Source organism: Drosophila pseudoobscura, chromosome X (assembly GCF_009870125.1).
Source record: "Drosophila pseudoobscura strain MV-25-SWS-2005 chromosome X, UCI_Dpse_MV25, whole genome shotgun sequence".
Lineage (NCBI taxonomy): Eukaryota > Metazoa > Arthropoda > Insecta > Diptera > Drosophilidae > Drosophila > Drosophila pseudoobscura.
In genome coordinates, this window is record NC_046683.1 from 67,941,139 (window position 1) to 67,962,166 (window position 21,028).

At 43.3% G+C, this 21,028-nt stretch overlaps 1 protein-coding gene across 3 annotated transcripts in view; it reads left to right on the plus strand.

Moving 5' to 3' along the window:
- The first annotated feature begins 1,160 nt into the window (after nt 1–1,160).
- Fife (regulating synaptic membrane exocytosis protein fife) overlaps nt 1,161–21,028 on the plus strand; it is a 75,238-nt gene continuing 55,370 nt past the window's right edge. Inside the window, exons 1-3 of one of the 3 annotated variants that reach the window (XM_033382388.1) lie at nt 1,161–1,370; nt 5,790–6,818; nt 6,896–7,170. The gene's annotated coding sequence lies outside the window, so the exon portion shown is untranslated. Of the gene's footprint in view, nt 1,371–5,789; nt 7,171–21,028 lie in introns of all 3 variants that reach the window. The other 2 variants (XM_033382389.1, XR_004469886.1) reach the window with 2 other exon arrangements.

Here is a 21,028-nt window from a genome sequence, read left to right on the forward strand (position 1 = left end):
GTGGTAATTGGTTTAAAATCTCTTTTCATCCCATTTAGAGCATAGAACAGTTTTTATACCCGATACTCAAAATGAGTATTGGGGTATGTTAGATTTGTGGTAAAAGTGGATGTGTGTAACGTCCAGAAGGAATCGTTTCCGACCCCATAAAGTGTATATATTCTTGATCAGCATCAATAGCTGAGTCGATTGAGCCCTGTCGATCTGTCCGTCTGTCCGTCCCCTTCAGCGCCTAGTGCTCAAAGACTATAAGAGCCCCCACAAAGGACGAAAATCTGTGGCATCCACAAATATCAGACTATTAAGGCTAGAGTAACCAAATTTGGTATCCGCACTTCTGTTAGATCTTACTATAAAAAGTATATCTCAGAATTTCGCCCCACCCCCTTCCGCCCCCACAAAGAACGAAAATCTGTTGCATCCACAATATTGCACATTTGAGAAAACTAAAAACGCAGAATCATAGATAATGACCATATCTATCAGATTGCTGAATCTGGATCAGATCGGATCATTTTTGTAGCCAAAAGCAAGAAATTAATTTGCACTGGCTACGCAGCGCCGACGTCACGCTCAGGCTGATTTTCTGTCTCTCTCGCACGCACTTTTTGTCGTGTCGTTTAATATTAGCGCCGTCTGCCGGAGGAGAGCCATACTGACTTAGTATCGGGTATAACTGTAGAGTTGCGGTGTCCGCAATTAAGCAATTAAGTGATGTGTTTTGTTGTAATACTGATAACCCGATTTCAATTCAACAAACAAGCAAACAGTGCACAACAAAAACAAAATACATACGCAGCAACTCTACATACGCAGGGCAAGCAGAAGAGCGCGAGAGAATGCGTCTAACGGGATTCTATGAACGCATTTGGGTTGAAAATTGAGCGTCATGAGAGCCAGAGAGCGTATGTAATGAGAGCAGTCATGGATGATGGATGAGAAGGTGGTGCAAATTATGATGACACAATGTTTGGCAAGGTGCGAAGGGTCGGGGTGCATATTTGACTAACGTGCATGGTATATGTACGAGAATATTTATTCGACAACGGACGGATATATTTACATGTGGCTAAAATAACTATAGCTTTGCTCCGTTTTATTTATTTAACTGCCCAATTTGACGTCACGAACAGAAAATTCTCCAAAACTTTAATTGCTCAGCCCTGAAATCGATCAGTTGCGTGTGCAGCCCTCATTCTTTTCTTGAGAGCAAAGAGAGAGACTTGGTTTTTTCGGTGCGCGTCGCAATCAATTACTAGAACAGTAAAAACTAGTGAAAAAAAAAAAAAATAACCTAAACGAGTTTTAGCGCCTAACAGACTGCGGAAACATTTATTGACCAAATGGGTTAGAAAAAACTATTGGAAAAGGTAATAAATTGATGCCAGTTCAATTCAGTTCCGCAGTCAGCGGTTGGCTCTAAAATTGAATGCCCAGTTGGTTAAAGTTTTTATTTTCACACACTCTGTAGTGCACCGTTATGTGGCCGATGGATAGTATTTTTTAACTTTGATTAATTTAAATGACTGCCAAGCTTGTTTAAAGTGCAGAAATACATAAATCGTTTGGCGACATCTGCAGAGGGTAACAAGAAGTGTTTTTTTTTTGGGTGTGTAAGAACGAGAGAGATAACCATAACATAGCAAGATGTAAGCAAATGTAAGAGGAGAAAAATGCTAAGGAGAAAAATAATTTTGTTTGTATGTGTGCCTGCTGTGATAAAGGGGGATAGAAATATCAGCGTGAATATTTACATATGTAAGTAAATATGGAAATACGGGAGACTTTAGCCCACTCCTTTCTCTACTCATCCTCCTGCTGTTGGCCATCCGTCAAAACTGTTGCTCTGTTGCACTGTTAACATTCCATATCTTTCGTGAGAACTTGATCCACTTGTTATTCCGTCTGATCGATATCAATTGATTGGTCAAAGCCCCCCTGCCCAGCCTCAGCCCCAGCGATTAGTAGGTATTTAAGTATTAACTTTCCATTTGATTAACAAAAGGAATTTCCCGAGCCCGACAAGTTATGACCCACTTGACGCCAATTTCCATGCTCATTATTCAGAGTTAATTACGTTGTCAAATAAAGCGTTTTGCGACGCCATTCCTCCGCAACATAGCTCAAGGCAGCAGCTCGACACGCTGCACCCCCATTTTCTTTTCTCGGTTTTGGTTTTGGAGAGGCGTGAAAATTCTATTAACTTTTTTGTAAATAGACAAAAAATACGCGTGCAGGAGGAACCCCACCAGCAGAATCTGTGGGCCCAACTATTTCCATTGAACCGAATTTCAACATTCAACAAGGGGCAAACGGCAAACAGCGGAAATTCGTTGCGATTTTTGCGTCCTTTAGTCAAGCTTATGCTAAGACCACTTGCCGTCCTAGCAAATTGTTCTAATTAAGAAGCCCGACTCGGCGACAAAGTTGGCCAAGACCAAGACATGGCCAAGTAGAGCGTTTGGGGCAGGTAAAATGCCAAATTAAAATCGTAATGAAGCACTTAAGTTGTGTGTTTTCTGAGACAGACCTTTTTTTCAGTGCCTTTCGAGAGAGTCTCTCAATTTTAGCATGGAGTATGTTTTGTGGAGGTTCCTTGCCTTTCAGTTTCCACCCAAAATCTAGACTGGCTTTGCCTCCAAATAGGGTATTAGGTCCTCTGTTAATCGCATCTTGTGATGTTCCTCTTAATTTTGCCATCTTGCTGGGGTTGTGAGTGCTGGCTGCTCGGGCAGCTCGTGCTTCGTGGGGGAGGATTTGAGATTCAAGTGGCTCCGGGAATTAGCGTCAAGTTCTCGCTCTCGGCTGTCTTTCTTAAGACTTCCACATAATTAAGTTGTAGCCATTGAAAGTAGGCAAAGGATTAGGGCCCAGTCCTGTCCAGTTCAGTCCAGTCCGGAGTCCTCTGTCTGTCCGCATTAATTGAGTGTCATGGCGAATGCAAAATCAGCTTACGCCCCCGGCAGTACATAACCATCAACAGAGAGAGGAAGATATAAAGAGAGAGAGTGATTGGGAGAGAGAGATAAATTGTCTTTCAGATGACAGTTCCCTTCTGCTTTGCATTTGCACATGGCCGTGTCACAATGGTTAAATAGATTTTTAATCTAGTTTAATGGCGGGACCATTAGCTGGAATCGACTGTCGGATTAGTCCATTTCTGCGGAAGATCTGCCTGGACAGATCAGAGATTAACTGTCGGTTGAGTTGGCAGTTGCACTTGCACCACCGACAACTCAATCGAAATTCTAAATCCAATTTAATAGCCAACCATTAGCTGGGGGAGGCATACATAAGAATGTATGTATGAAAGGATATGAAGTGTATGTTTTTCCTCCCCCTTTTCTTTCCTCATTGATTAGCCCTGGAAGGCTCTGACCCTGCTAGTGCTCCTTATCCCCCACGTCCACTCTTTCAACCTGCCACCTAACCGACCCCTGGTCAATATTTGTTTGCTGTTTGCTGCGCTTGGGTTTGATTTTCTTTGCCTTTGTAGCAGCAGCAGCAGCAGCAGCAGCGGAGGAGGGAGCGAGTGTGTGGGTGCGGGCCAGAAAACTTTCGCCGCAAGACTCTAACACACACACACGCGCCTCCCAGTTGTGGGGGGCTTTTGAAAATGCTGGGGATATTCCATGGGTAAAAAAGAAAACATTTTTATGAAAATGTTTTATTTTTACTTTGAGTTTTTTTTTATTTTTTTTTGTTTGCTGCAAGGGCGGAAAATTCTCTGTTTGTTTTGGGCCTCTCGTTCCTGCACTGCTGCTAATTGAAGCTGAATGTACGGACTGCTGGCCCTGCTGGATATCGTGGCTATTATTCATATGTATGTATGTACATATGTATGTAGGTAAACTGCCACATGCGGCAGGGAGGAAGAGGGACTTGGTGTGGAAAGTGCGCAGACAGCAACGGTTTCAGCGGACGCTGCTTGTAAAATGGAAAACTTAATCTAAAAAAAATCAATCTGCAATAAAAATAAAATTAAGCAACGGCTCGTGAAAATCCCGGAGACGATGCGACGGAAGGCACTCAAAGAAAAGCGGTGAAAGCGCTGTGGAGGAATATGGGGGGGAGAGTAATGGCGCAGGAAGCTGCCTAAAGAGGAGAACAGAGGACACGCAGGACGCTAAGCCGAAAGGCGAAAGGTGTGCGTCAGGATTACGCGGCATTTCGAGCTGGGGCCATAAAGGCGTGAAAGGCAGACAGTCTGTTGGATCGGATGGGATGGTCGAGGGTCCAAAGGATATTCATAAATAAATATCTGCAGGCATACAAATTGATAAGCTGCCTGCCGGGCCAGCAGCCCGTCCTTGCTGTCTGTCATGAAGGGTCCTGCCGTAAGCCTCACAGCCCCAAAAACAACAACGGCAACAACAGGATGACAGGGCCTCGCATCTTAATCGACAGAAAACGCTGCATGCCTTTTTGGAGTTCCACGGAATCGCCAGCCAACCGCCCCGGCTGGCTCCCCTTTTGAAAGGAGAATGCCAGGGACTAAGGATTAAGGACTACGGATGAAGTACAAATACCCCGTACCTACCGATGACTCGCTGGCTGGCTGTCTACCAAGTAAACACTACCATCTTACTCCTCGTGCGCTGCTTTTTCTCTTGCTTTTGCAGAATTCTAATGCCGTTCGTCCTTCGGCAGCCGCTGCTCCTTTCACACGCAATCCATGCCCTGCCCGGCATTGGCACATTTTCCTCTTGCTGCCACCTCAGCGTTATATACACTTCAAGGCGCAAAAGGTATTGGGATTTTGAAGAGAATTTTTGGAGAATGGAGAAATGCAGTTCCTGAGCTATATTTTTCCTGCCGCGAATATAATTTTAAAGATTGGATTACTTAATACAGCTGCCATAACAATGGACAATGGTTGTAGAAGGGTATCCTTGTCTCGAGGTTCCCGAGCATATACTTTTTCTCTGTTATTTTTTTCCTCTATTTTTTTTTGCTTCTGCTGATTTTCTCTTTCTCTATTGGTTCCGTTTTTACTCCTGCGTCCATTGAATTTTACTGTGCGCTGAAATTGTTTTGGTATTCAAGCTAAAAGCACGCGAATGCTTCTATCGTATGCCACCGCCACCGCCACTGCCACCGCCTCCTTCCTGCGTGCCCTGCGTGTCCTGCGTGAGGTCCTGTGGCTCCTGTTTCTTTTGTTGCTGTTGTTTTTGCTGAAGTGCTGCTGGCTTTCCATTGTGGCGTTTGCTGCTGGGGCTCCTCCTGTGTGGAAGGTTTACTAGCTGTTGCCCCGTGCGATGTTGCCCCGCCCCCTCGACGATATGGTGAGAGTGGCCTTCCAGCATATCCTGTTGCTTGCGAAAACGCAACCAGTTGAACATTTCCAGTGGCACTCTCTCTGGGATTCGGCCCTCGGCTCTGTTCTTCGGCTTTCAATGTCGGCCTTGGTAGACTCTCTCTCTCAATTTGTTGCGCTCCCTCCCTCCCTTGCTGACATTCTGCCTGTCTCTCTCTCTCTCTCTCAGTATCTCTCGTGAGCTTTCGGCTGTTGCTCTTGGCACATGTTTAACGCGCAATTATTTTGGTCCTGTTGCGCTTTTTCCCTACATCTGTGTGTGTGTGTGTGTGTGTGTATATGTACAGATTTACATACATATGTATGTCTATGTGTTGGACAGTAAGTGTGTGGGTTTATGTGTATGGGAAGTGGTGCTGCGTCTTTGTGTGCAAATAAAAGTCAAATTTTGAAGTTAATGAAAGGATGTCACATCATAATATGTTATGGATTTTTTTCTTTATATTAGGTATTAATAATTCTAATATTTCAGAAAAAATTTTCAGATTTCTCCACTTTTCCAAATCCCCCAATATCATAAAAAATAATACAAATTTAATAAGTAAACAATGATTTGAATTACAAATAATAAATGATTTCCTGCTGCAAATTAAGCAATAATTAATTATCTTAAACTCCATTAAAAAATTCCAAATAATTCGGCTTTGAATTCAACACCATTCAGAGGCTCCATCGTGAGTCGTGGCACGCGACACCGACATCTAAACCCACACCAATATATCATCATCGGCAGGAGTCTCCAGGGGCAGCAGCAGTAGTCATACCCGCCATCGTATCAGCGTCTGGGCTGTGTGGTATGCAACAATTATGGAAAAGTCTCCACATCGGTATATTCCCATTCGTGTAGAGAGAGCGCTGCGGCGCACCTAAAGCAAATGCGTGGGCGTGGGAGGCGGGGCCCCTCATGGCCAGAAGGACTTACACTGACACATAGCAGGAGCAGGAAGAGCAGCAGGAGCAGCAGGCAGCTGCCGCCTGCATCCGCATCCAGGGAAATCGTTTAGCTGTTGCTTTCGTGCGGGTTCCAATCCCCCTCTCGAGACGAGACACGGCTCGGCTTCGGGTCGGCACGATGTTTGCAAGGTGGAAATTGATATTACTTTTTAATGCGCTGCCAGCTGTGTGGCTCGCGACGACGAGCTTTCCAGTCAGAGCCTCCTCTGTGTCGGTGTCTGTGTGGGAGAGAAAGCGTGAGAGTCGCACGACGCACGACGGTTGTATGGCAACAGACTGCCAGCCTCGTCACAGTTCAAGTTGAACCGTCTCGTGAGCAGGACATAAACCGCGGGACCTGCCACTGAATAGAGAGCGGAGAGGCCCTGAAGCAGGCACCACAGTAGCAGTAGAAGTAGAACCACCAGCAGCAGCAGTACCACCAGCAGCGTCACCAGCAACAGCATCGGCAGCACCAGCAGGATCGGCACAAACCCAAAACGAACCTACCTGCAATGTTTCCCAACAAAAAAAACAACAACGAAAAAAACAACTTTCCGGAGAAAAGGTGTGTGTGCCAGTGCCGTGTACCATCTCTAATTCGTGTGTTTTTTTTTTGTTTTTTTTTTGTATTTTTTTTTGAAGCAACAAAAGCCAGTAGTCAGTAATATGAATGAATGAAGAATTCCTTTGAAGAAAAACAGCTTCCGAGAGCAGGTGTCGGAACAAAAACGTTAACTAAAAGGAAAACTAAAATTGAAGCTAACACACACACACACGCATACGCTACCGCGTACCTGTCCGTAATAGAAGTACAAGAATATAATTCAATATAACAAAATATAACTTTTAGAGAAGAGACCTTTAACAGAACAAGGAATCCAAGGGCATTCCCCCACTCGAATCACTTGAAATCAGAGGTAAGTCTCCCTCAAAAAATATATTGAAGTGCCTATAAAACATTTAGTGTTACCTATAAAATATTGAGCGTTATGGAAGGCCACCCCGCCTGTCAAACAAATAGTTTAATTTCCGGTCTGGCCATCAGGCACACATCCGGTTTAAGTTTTTATTTCCGTCTCGACTTGGGCTGTTCGTTGCTCGGTATTTAGTGCTTGGTGCTCAGTGCTCATTGACATGTGCACAAAATATGATTCAATTGGAAGGGGTCTTTTTGTTGCGTGCTTTTTTTTACTAAGATCGTTAATTAATTTCTGCAGAGCCGAAAAGTTCCGAGCTCCGACTGAAAGTCGGAGTTGGAGTTCCGTACAAATTGGAGTTTTATTGATTTTTACTTTTAAAGGGGGGGGGGGGGGGGGGGGGGGGCTGGGGGATTGTGCACAAAAGTCAAAAGGACCAACACCTCTCGGACGTCCGAAATAAAAAAATAAATAAGTGAGGGTGGCCATTGGGGGATTAGGCACAAAAGTCAAAAGAACCAGCACCTCTCTGACGTCCGAAATAAAAAAAATTAATAAAGCATAAAATTGCAAACATTATAAAGGCGATTATTTATTGATACTTTGATGTCGCAGCCACTCCTTCATTGATATTCCCATGCCCCCTCCCTCCAGACTTAATTAATTTATAATTAAGTTAATCATTCGCCAGAAGCAGCAGCACTTCCTTCGATGGTTGAGAGGCATTTTGTCTTTAAGTTTGGCTTGCACATGGGTCCTGGCAGTGGGACTTAACTTTAAGCTGTCTACTCTACCTGCTGGAATGGAATTTTATTTGCGATTGAGACTTTATGACTGGCCTGCCGTATCCGATGGCAAAGAAACGGGGAGTGGGTGGGGTAGGGGTAGGCAGAACCATCGATTCTGGGTGTGAGGATTTTCAAATGCCTACTAGCCTGCAAAGGGACTCCGCTTGGCCAACTGTCATTACTCTTGGTTCCTAATCCAAGTGGAAAAGTTTACGACGCATGAACCCACGAACATATACATACATATATGGTGGGGCACCTGGCACTGTCTGGCTAAAGTCTGCCCCAAAGAGCTTTTATTATGCCATTTTAATTTAGATTATTATCAATCAGTAATAAGCATTGTGTCCACCTAAACAGAAAGCACCACCAACAAAACAAAAAACATTAACTGGTACTGCCATCAAGGGCCACTGGGCAGGGCATTAGCTGTATTTTTCAGTACCCAAAAGTGTGTTTTATTGCAATTTTTCCACAAAATGTAGAAAAACAAAAGTTTGTTAAAAGCTTGTTTTGGAGTATTATTGAAATTTGTGGCATGTTTTTCTTATTTCCGTATTTATTTACAAGAACGAATTATAATATTTATTTATATTTGACGCATGTTTTCGGCAATTTCCATTGGTTTTCTATTTGGCATTTAAAAGGAGTAAACAAAGTGGTTTAGTTTTTCCTGTTTTTCCCGCTCGCTACGGGCTATATGCAAATCAGCAAGCAGGAAAAACTCATTTCAGATTCCAAAAACAACAAAAAAGCAAAGACTGGGCAGTAAGGGAAACCGAGTGGGATACCATCCCCCCCCCCCCCCCTCTTTCACTTCGTTAGCATAATTTTGCGTCTTATTTTGTTGGCAATTTATATGCGCAGCGTAGTGACACACTCATTTTAATTGAAAGCAAATAAAATACTCTTTAAAAAATAATATGACAAAAGCTGTAATACTGACGGCAACAGTTATCCGTGCTGACAGCGGCAGCAGCAGCAGCCTCGGAAGGCATCGGAGTGGCAGTAGCAACCAGTGGACAGGACAAAACGGGCGATCTCCTAACAGGCTGATATCTCTCTCTCTCTCTCTTTTTGTCTTACTGAATCTTAGTGGCATTTCAAATAACTCTGTCTCTATCTCTCTCTGGTGCTATCTTTATTGCCACTGACAGGGTATTTTCTGTCCTGTTGCTGTGTCCTGTCCTGTCGAAACATATTCATTAATGTCTCTAGAGTGACAGTGTTTAGGAATGTTGTACATGCGCTTGGCGCACGTTCCGTCCTGTCCCTACTCGTTCCGTTCCAGTCCTCATCATATTCGTATCCATGCAAAACACTTTCCCTTAGATGACATGCCCCACAAGATCTATCTGCGTCCACAAAGGACACTCCCCGCATGGGTGCTGTGCTCTGCTGTCTGAGCCTTTTGTTGCTTCCCCCTCCCCGTGCAGCGCAATCTGGTTGGCTTTTAATCAAAAGCAAAAATTAATTAACTTTATTCCTCCACAGAATCATCCTCCTTCCTCCTCCTTCGACGATCACTCCTGCTCCTGTTCCTATTGCTGCTCCTGTTCTTGCTCTTTGGAGGCATCTCTGATTTAGCTTTATTCAGTAATGAGTGAAAAACTCCCTGTGGCACTGGGTGTCTGCCTTCTGTGGAGATGCAAAAGACCAAAAATTGCCGCTTCATTTGCACAACAATTTTTAATAAAGCAGCAAAGTGACCGCATAGCACGGTAGGCACTGCACGGCAGAGCAGACCGTTTTTCCATGATGTTTCTTTCAGACTGAACTAAGGGTAGAGGAATTTGGGCGGATCTGCAGATAAAAACCAGCAAACAGAATAAAGCAAAGCGAATAATGCCAGGCAACAGGCAAAAATATTTATTTTACATTTTTAAATAAGTATATATACATATGTATATATTTTTTTATGTGAAGACCACCAGACCTTTCACATATTGTTCGCCTGTCCAATGCACACACACACACACACACACACACACACACACACACACACACACACACACACACACACACACACACACAGAGAGAGAAAGAGAGACAGAGAGAGAGAGAGAGAGAGAGTATGAAAGTGGAATGTAATTAATTGAATTTCTCCGCCATGCCATTCACCATGCACATTTCCTTTAAAGTCGGGGGCTCAGTTTTTTGCTGCATGCAAAGTGCCGGGTTTTATGCACAAAAAAGTCAAAATCAAATGGTAATAAATGGAGCCTTGGCAGCCTCATGCATCAAAACCCCTCAAATATGTCGTTGGCAGTCGTCGTCATCGCTTTTGGGGGCACTCCTCTATTTACTCCTGCGACTGGCTACTGGGGCCTGCGGCTCAACTCAATTTTCAATTAAAATGTTTACCCACTGTGTGGCCGGGTACTAATTTGCATACGTGAATAAGGGTAAGGGCTGGGAAATGATTCAACACAATTCAAATGCCAACAAAAAAAAAAGCGCTGACTTAAATGTGAGCTAACTTCAAAAAAATGTGTTGCAGAGTCTCTTCACAAATATTCTTTAAAATAAAGTGTACCCAGGGCACTTCTTCAACATTAAAATATTTCAAAATATCATATGAGTTGCTGCTGCGACCGCAACTCTTCATTAATACCCGATAAATAGTCAGTATGGCTCTCCTCCGCCAGATGGCGAGTAACAACGAACGATAAAGAGTACGTGCGGGAGGGATAGAAAACTAGTCGGAACGTGTCGTCGGTCGCTGCGTAGACACTGCAAATCGATTTGTTCCTTTTGGTTGTAATAATGATTCGATCTGATCCAGCTTCGGCGTTTTGAAATACACTTGTAACAGTCACATATCACAGAAGTCTGGATACCACATTTGGTTGCTCTAGCTCTAATAGTCTCTGAGATCTAGGCGCTCACTTTTAGCGATAGGCTAAGTCGACCATTAAATGTGTGTGTTAGAGAGAGATCGAGCGAGAAAGAATTGATTTGTTTTCATCATTCTGGCTATAGTAATAATACGATCTAATTCAGATGCAGCCCGGCAGATATAGTCATTCTCTACGATTCTGCGGTTTTGGTTTTCTTGTATCTTTAAAATTGTGGATGCCACAGATTATCGTCCTTTGTGGGGGCGTAAGTTTCGAAATAATCTTGTAACATTGATATATCATAGATTTCTGGATACAAAATTTCGTGGCTCTAGCTCTTATAGTCTCTGAGCACCATGCGCTCATAGCGACGGGCAGACGGACGGACGGACGGACGCACGGACTGCAATTATTGGATAAAAGTAGTTTTATACAGCAGGAACGCTGTTATATTTCTTAATATCAGCACTCACAACCACGCCCAGAACGGTAATCGATTGATGAGTATCGGCTGGTGATCAGAAGGTTGCCAAATAACTTGCACCGCTTCTAGTGTTTACAGTTATTCTGAAATGCACCACTGATTTCTTTATGATATCCATAAGCCTCTTTGAGTAATTTTTCGGCAGCAGCAGATTAGCCGCTTGACAGAGACAAAATGTTACAAATTTTGCAATTTCCTTGTGCCATTAAGAGTCGCTTCTTCGGTCATTCTGTGGATCTGTGTGATGGCCGACGGCGGTTAGCAATGCCATTACCATTACGCGGACTAACTTTAATATCCGGTACACTAACACATACATACGCAGAGAGAGATACACACAGGGATACAGACGGAGACAACAACAGAAGGTAGATATTTCATGGTGTTTCTAGCCCTGGCCCTGGCCCTGTCCCGTGTTTTTGTGAAAAGCGACCCTGGCCCGCGTTAAACTCAAAGCACCACCTTTACCTCTATCTATTCTGCCCAATTGTAATCTCTCAAAGCAGCTGATAATGGCTCACCATCCCCATCCTTCTCCAGCACCCCCCCTTTGTCGGGCAAACAAAAATTTCCCAAAAACTCCCGAGCTCTGGGCTCTGCGGAAAATTGACATTTTATGCCCTTTCATAGGTCCAGGCGAGTGGATTTTTGCTGCGGATGGAAATGAAATAGAATGGTGCGTGGATGGGTGGATGGATTGTTGGCCTAATGAAATATTTGAGCCGGGCCCCAGGTCTCTGTTATGAGTACAGCTTACGTTTTACGCTTTGATTAATGTAATTGGCGCCCCCAGGGTCGAATTTTGGCACTTTCGAACCTCGAAAGTCCCTTTCCCGTTTCCCGTCCGTGTCCTGTGTGTACTCGCAAATGATTAATGCATGTGCTGCTTGCTGGGGTCCAGGGGCAACAGGCTAAACCGAAACTTATACAACAGTCGAGAGAAAAAAAGAAAAGGAAGTGCACAAACTAAAAGCGCGGGGGAAGGGGAAACCAAAAGGTAAGCATAAGATCCAACATCTGACACAAGGCAAGGCCAGGCACGAATCCTGTCTGGCAGGCAATGTTGCTCCTCGGATCGAGAGCTGTTTGCTCCAAGTTTTAAGTAAATTTCACCAATGTTTTTTCCTTACTCTTCTTTAACCGCAGAGGAGCAGAGCAGAGCTGAGCTGCCTGACATTTACTGATATCGTTACACCGTATACACCGCACAATTCAATGGTAGTGGAAACCCAAAAGCCAGAGCCAGAGCAACAGTTTGGCGAAAAGTTGGCACAAACATTTATCAAACGAGCTATGGAAAACTTTTGCCTTTTTCCTCCCAAAAGCGCTGTAAAAACTCGGGGGAAATGGGATAAAAACTATTTGCGGTTCGTTGACAATAAAATACACTTTTTGGACAGAGTACAGTTTTTTTTTTGTAGGTGTGGAAGAGACTCGTACTCGCGTGTTCGTAGAGCTGTTTTACTCGTATTATTGCCCTAATATCCGTGCCACTCGAAGTCCCAATCTTTTGAATATTTACTCTGATATGAAACGAAATTTTAGTTTGATTGGCAGCCATTTTCCCTAACGTAGCAAAAAGGGTATTATTATCCACACATCCTTCGAAATAGAAGAAACTTTTTTCTCTTTTGATTTCAGTTCAGGCATTTCAGTTTTCTCTTTTTATACCCGATACTCAAAATGTGTATAGGGGTATATTAGATTTGTGGTGAAAATGGATGTGTGTAACGTCCAGAAGGAAACGTTTCCGACACCATAAAGTATATATATTCTTGATCAGCATCAATAGCCGAGTCGATTGAGCCCTGCCTGTCTGTCCGTCGCTATGAGCGCCTAGTGCTCAAAGCCTATAAGAACTAGAGCAACGACATTTTATATCCGGACTTCTGTGATATATAACTGTTACAAGTATATTTCAAAACTTCGCACCGCCCACTTCTGACCCCCCACAAGGCAAAAATCTGTGACATCCACAATTTCAAAGATACGAGAAAGCAAAAGTGCAAAATCTGAACCAGATCGTATAATTATTATAGCCAGAATGATGAAAACAATTTCATTCTTTCCCGCTCTGTCTCTCTCTAACACGCAGGTTTCATGGTCGGTTTTGCCTATTGAAAAAGTGAGTTCAAGGATCTCAGAACCTATAAGAGCCAGAGCAACCAAATTTCGTATCCACACTCCTGTGATATCGGACCTTGACCGTTTCGTGTCCAAATTTCGCCACACCCCCTTCCGCCCCCGCAAAGGACGAAAATCTGGGGCATCCACAAATCTCAGAGACTATTAAGGCTAGAGTAACCAAATTTGGTATCCGCACTTCTGTTAGATCTCACTTTAAAACGTGTATCTCCGAATTTCGCCCCACCCCCTACCGCCCACACAAAAGACGAAAATATGTTGCATGCACAATATTGCAGATTCGAGAAAACTAAAAACGCAGAATCATAGATAGCGACCATATCTATCAGCTTGCTGAATCTGGATCAGATCGGATCATTTTTGTAGCCAAAAGCAAGAAATAAATTTGCAGTGGCTACGAAGCGCCCGACGTCACGCTCCGACTGATTTTCTGTCTCTCTCGCACGCATTCTTTGTCGTGTCGTTTAATATTAGCGGCGTCTGCCGGAGGAGAGCCATACTGACTAAGTATCGGGTATAACTGTAGAGTTGCGGTGTCCGCAGCAACTCACAACGTTCCCCCTCGTTGTGTCTGTGGCTGTGGCTTTTGCGGTTCTGGCACACACAATCACACATACATACATACATACATACATACACATATGTATATGTACATACATATGTATGTACATATATACACTCATGGGCAGAGCAGAGCACAAAATTAGAAGGCGGTTTTTGACCAGTTTTCGTCAATTGGCGCACCCAAAAAGAGCCAAAAGGATTGACAGTTATTAAAAATGAAACGAGGCAATTACGTTTTGGTTTTGTGTAAACCTCCCCCCCACCGCCTTCACCCTTGGGGCGTCCTGTTGCCAGTTGGTTTTTGAGGCGTGTTTTGCTGGCATGTTTAACGGCGCTTTCATTTGCATATTCGCGTAAGCGAACATGTGTGTACATGTCCCTCTGTGCCTCTGTGCGTATGCGTGTGTTCGTTCGTCCTTTGTTTATGTTTGTTTGGCGTGGCCGTGCATATGCTGATGATTGCTGGGGAAAGCCTTCCTCTCGTCGTTGTCATTGCCGTCGTCATCGTCTTATCGCCGCAATTTTTGCTTTTAAATTGACAAGCCAAATACCAGAACTCGAAACTCACTCGCAACTTTTCTTCGGGGGCGGAACCATAAATTCGTATACATTTTTAACCCCTTTTCCCACCTTTTCATTTTTCATGGCTTGGTGAAATTTTCTGGCGCATTAAGCCTCATTTTTGGCAAATTTCCTTCCAATTGAATTTGGCTCTTCTGAAAACAAAGAAAAAATTTCATACGAGGAATACACGCGGAAAATAAAAATGCAAGTATACATATACATATGTACATATGTATGTGTAATAAAATAGATTTCATTGCGACCTTAATTTATGTGAACGTAGTAAAAAAATTTGTTTAATACGGGTCATATTTAATCTAAATATCAAAGACGTAATTATATTAAATTTTTAGCCTAATGTGTTCATTTAAATATGAAATATACATATATTTAATGTATTTAAAATTTTAATAAATATAATATTAAAATATTTAATATTTCATATAAAATATATATTTATCCTAATTATAAAATTTATATTTATTTTAAATATTTTAAAAATATTTTTGTAAATATGAAATATCTTTAAATCGAATCATTTTCAATATATTAATGTTAAAATGTAAATGAAATTAACTTCTTACAATTCCCACTCTGGAACTGAAGTGCAAATATTAAAATGTCCGTGCTTTTTTCTCTGTGTGTTGATTTTTTATTGTGCAGTCACTTCTGTTTGCCAAAGAAAGAGTCCGAGGAGTCGAGAATTGAGAGCCGAGATCCCAGACGTGAAATAAAAAGCATTTCCCAGTTATTGGCAAGCTCATATTCCATACTCCATATGTGCCACACATGCCACAAACACGCACACAAACACACACACACATCATTGGATTCTCCTCTTACAAAAGGCCAATTATAACCAAAGTTCGTGGAGGGGGCAGGAAGTTTTCGTAGTCTGTTGTTTTTCCTGGTGGACCTTGAGTTGAGCTCAACTTACACTTTCTCCACAGAGAAAGCGAGCGAGCGAGAAAGAAGTGAAAACTTTACATAACAATGAGCCGTTCATTTTCCTGCATGTCGAGTATCTGTATCTGTGTATCCGTGTTTTTTTTTTTGTATTCGATTACTTTTATTCTTCTATTAGTATATATATACATACATATATTAAAATTAACAGCAAGTTGTACGGGTAATGGGGCGTAGCTGTGCGGTGCGGCCACAAAGCATTGCTTCGCACAACCGTTCCTCCTTGCTCCTCCTTCCCTTTCCCTCTCTACCCTCCGTACCTCCCGCATTATAGTGGCGGCGAGCTTAGTGGTGGTATCCCACGCCTTTGGATCTGATAACATGAGTGGCACGATCTCTCCGACGCTGATGCTGGTGTGTATTCGTGTGTGTATGTGTTGTAGAGCGGTTACAAGTTTCCTACGATGTATAGCAGATTAGCGCTTTTGCGATCCAAAAGTTTTCTTTTGCCCCTTTGCCTGCCACTAGTGTTTTTCTTTCATTTGCCACAAAAATTGTTTCGTTGTTTTTCGAGCTGCCTTGCCTTTTATCAGATTAGCGCCCTAGACATTTTCTTATTCGAAATTTCATGGGGAACATCGATTTCCCACAGAAAATGAGAGAAATAGAGAGATAGAAAGAGGAGGAGGCGGAGTCCTGCACAAAGTTTTCGGGGAAATTAACAAGATTGTTAATTGAAATTGGTAGACAAATGTTTGTAGGGGTTGTATCGGGTATGGGAAAAGGAGTAGAAGGAAAAGGGGTTTTGTTCCAGCTTTAAGTTTTGTGCTTGCTTTATTTTAAGTCTCTCTGTTTGCCATGCACTTTGGTCTGCTGCTGCTGTCCTGCACGATGAGCATTTGTTTGCTCAGTGCTCTACAACGGCATGTGGTGCAGCTACCACACACACTGCCATACAGCGGGAGAAACGGGGGGACCCTCACTCACACTCATATCTCTTCCTAACAAAACGAACATCAAATTTGCATAATTTTCGCAAAGTAACATTTTGCACAAACAGAGGTCCTGTGTGTCTGTGTGCGTGTGCAATTTGTTGGGGGGGTTGGTGCCTGCCGCATTAGTTGGTAGATATTATGAGCTGTGTGTTATCACACACCAAAAGCATTTTCATTTGCATTTGCAACATGTGCCAGGCCATGAAATCTGGCTCCCCTCTTGAAATCTGACTTTAGGGCTAATTAAAGATACAGTTTTGGGGCTCGTCTCTAAAACTGAAAGGAAAACAAGCCAGCCAGCCAGCCATTCCACTGCTAAATGAATGTACGGAAAGAAAGTCGCACGCGCTCCATGTACGTGGCAGGCAGCGTGGCGGCAACGTGTGGAGCGTGGGTGAAGGGACTCTGATTGACTGCTCTCCTGGCTTATTAAGTCAAAAAATGTGACGGAAAGCTCAATCTTGCTACGTGAGTTATTAGCATTTCTAAAAATATATCAAACCAAGGCGAAAAGCCACGAATTTTAAAGCCACTTTAAGAACGATGTCAAGAATTTAACAATAGAAACGTGACTTTAGAATATATCGCGAGTGCCTTGGAAAAAAAATGCTGCAGCACTTGTTGCCTGGAAAAATCGTCTATTGATTATTGCATTTATAGGGCAAAATCAAATACAGGCGAGGCACTCAGGTAAGGCACTCTGCTCTGAGTAAAGTTTATGGCCAAATACTCAATACAAATAAGGGATACAAAGACAGAATTCACAATTTGCTTCTTTTTCTCTGTCTCTGTTTGCTTTTAACCTACAAAAAAAGTTACGTATACGAAATGTGTGTGGGTCTTCTATTCTCACTTGCAATTCAATTTGTATTAAATGTTTTCAGAAAAACTAATGAAAAGATTCCTTTTTAATTTTCTATTTCTGTTTTTCTGGCAAACGATTGCTGCTGCTGGATCCGATTGATTGCATTGCATTGCAATTGAAGTTTTTCGCAGCCCTAGCAAAACAGCAATGGAAAAGGGCTTTTCCCGTAAGACCGAAACTGTGGATGCTTGACATTCGAGGACATTTGGAGGACCTCCTGCCTTGTGGGCTATTTAATCCGCTCATTAGGCAGCAGCTGCAGCACATTTCTGCTTAAAATGGTTATTTATATAAATGTTATGTCGTTGTTGCTGCCAAAGTGACAATGTGACTTTTAGACAGAAAATTTTCCAAGAGAGGGAGTTAAAGCATGTTGGTTTCATTTATAGCCTTAATGGGAATGTCCAGACCTAGACACGTGGCATTTGTTGGCTGTGCGGAATTGTCGGTTTTTCTGTTGCAATAGCCATGACTCCTGCATCTTATGGGAGCAGCTTATTAGGCTCTTGGCATTTTTCCATGTAAAAGTATACGCAACAGGAGCAGCAGCTGTCATTCGTTGCACACTTTCAGAGGAGTAGGAGGAAGAGGAGGCAGTGCTGCAGCAGTGCTGTTTGTGGGGTTCCATTGTGATGTGCACCTATAAGTATCCTACAATTTCATCCCCCGTTCCCATTTCTATTTCCCTTTCATTCTCTCTTGTTATTTATTTATTTTCGCATAGACAGGAGAAGGAGGAAAGGAGACCACAGTCAGAGGGGAGAGGGGGGAAGATGATCTAGGGCTACGCCTTGAGTAAACATTATTAAAATTGCCAACGTTGTCGGCCGGTTGCCGTTGCCAGAGCAATCCTAAAATAACCAAAGGCACCCAAGGCACATCAGCCACAGCAGAAGGCAGTGTCGAGTGCCGTGTAGGAGGAAGGACGGACAGGAGGGTCCTGTCTTTGTGGCAATGGAAATTGTCATTTTCATAGGGGGAATAGAATTTCCTACCATTCAGCCCCACAACACACATTCTCCAACACATGATAGCACTCTCCCTCTGCGACACATACATTGAAAAATGGAAGCCATCTCTCTCTCTCGTGGCAGCAGGCAGCCAAGGTTATTATTATTGCTAAGCGGAAAGTGGACACACACACACACACACACAGGCACATACACTCTCATACCCAGAGATACAATGCATACATATGTACATATATAATGTCGCTCTACTTGTTGCTTGGGCTCCTTTATCCCCCGTCATCCCCCCACGCCCACCCACTATGTCCTGTGTGCAGGGCGCTGATTATCCTGTTTTTTCTCTCTATCTCTCTTTGGGGTTTATTACAAAACTGTCAGCACACGACCCGACGCACACTTGACATTTATTTATGCAAAAATGTGAAATCATTTGTGAAACTGTGCCGTCAACGCACCACCACCACCATTACTCCCCTCTCCCTCACTCACCACGCAGCACATCCCTATCGAAAGGGATCCATACGCCTCGTTGAGTCCTGACCACAGAAGAAAAAAAAAAAAGCTGATGCTGCATCCTCCATTCATAATTTCCGACCATTTTTAGTATTTTTATCCTCGACACTTAAAATGAGTATTGGGGTATATTCGATTTTTGGTGAAAATGGATGCGTAACGTCCAGAAGGAATCGTTTCTGACCCCATAAAGTATATGTATTCTTGAACCATATATATCTGAACCAGATCGTAGAATGATTATAGCCAGAATCAGTAACACAATTTCATTCTCTCTCGCTCTGTCTCTCTCTAACACACAGGTTTCATGGTCGGCTTTGCCTATTGCAAAATAACCAAAATAGCAACCAAATTTTTGATCCACACTCCTGTGATATCGGACCTTGACGGGTTAGTTTCAGAATTTCGCCACACCCCCTTCTGCTCCTGCAAAGGACGAAAATCTGGGGCATCCCCAAATTTCAGAGACTATTAAGGCTAGAGTAACCAAATTTGGTATCCACACTCCTATTAGATCTCACTATAAAACGTATATTTCAAAATTTCGCCACACGCCACATGAAACACTAAATAGCGCATTCTGCCATAATGTATACTTAAATTTACTTTAATATTTTTTCATTGGAAATCCAAATGCAAAACAAATTTCTTGTGTCGAAAATTTAGGACATCAAAGGCACACGTGTGTCCGGTGCACCGATCCGGATGCTGCCTGAGAGAGATGAAGCGCACACAAACACACTCGGCGACGACTCGGAAGGCTCATTAGACGGCAAAGATGGGCTGTTGGACTCTGTCTGGTTTTTCCTCTATCAAGACAGCCAGCAAGTACTTCCTTTGTCATATTCTATGGATATTGAGTGATACACGTAAGTGACGTGGGAAGTAGAAGGTCCCTGAGTCTCTGAGACTGAGGGGAGTGAGTCTTTTAACCCGAAATGTTGTTGCTTGAACGCATATCGGGCGCAAATATCTGTGCCACACTCCAGTGAGCTTAGACTAACAGCCAGGCGACTGCAGGGAAGGGGGACTATAGGAACGACGGCTGTATCAGTGGATAGATATAGCTTTATTGTTGATTGAACAAAAACAAGTTAACAGAGGTTCCATGCGAGAAGTGAAGTGGCTACGTGGTCGAGAGTTGAGCGTTGAGTTTCCTTACCCCCAGCTACGTACGAGTAATCCTCCAATAGTATGTCTGTCTGCCGAAATTTGAATGAATTTCTGGGTCCCGGGCTTCAAAATTTTCGCCATCGAGCAGACTTTTGGCAAAGTTTTAGGCCATGACTCGTGTGCCTGAGTGACTTTTGAAAAGCTGTAAAAAATTGACTTTGACTTGGAACCCGATGAAACTTTACCGGCATTCAGAGGCATCGTTACAGCGTCACAACGTCACAACGTCACATCGTCATCGTGTCATAGTGTCAGTGCGAATGTTTCGTGGGTTTAAGTTTCGCTCTCTCCTCCGGCTGTGCTGTGCTAATTTATGCTCTTGACTTTGTCAGAGCCAAGGCCGTGGGCTGCCACTCTACAATTCTGCCACTGACATTGACAGCTTCCGGCAAAACAGCTATACTGAAGGTCTACTCCTGCCATTGCTACTGCCACAGTCAGAGCTGCCCATTTACTAATTTAAATAAACTTTCAACAACAGGCGAAAGGCAATGGCAATGGGCAAAGCCAAAAGAAAGTTTTTGCCATTGCCACCCCTAACGAAAAACATAATGAGGATGTCCTGTGCCAAAAATTATACCGACACTATCATTAGTTCTTGCCTCTCGAGAAGTAGACTCTTCCTCCCTCCCTTCTCCGGAATGCCAAGCCTCCTCCAATTTCCGCACCAATTTTCTGTTCCACACTTGAAGGCGTCTGCCATTGTCAATAAGTTGTATGCCATGCCCATATCCATGCCCCCAAGGGGCTTCTGTTGCCTGCTGCTTTCTGCCTGCTGCCTGCCGGAGACCGCAGCCCAGCAGTTGACCAACTTTCATAATTGCTAGACACAGCAATGGCAGCAGCCCACACCCACCAAAGAAACGACGCAGCAGTCGAAAAGTTTTCACGGACTTACGATAGAAATATACTTGTACTTTTCCCTACTTTCCATTTAGGCGGAGTTCGTTCTCCTTCCCTCTCTCTCTCTCTATATATATCTCTCTCTCTCTCCATATGTCTCTCTCTCTCCATATGTCTCTCTCTCTCTCCATATGTCTCTCTCTATCACTT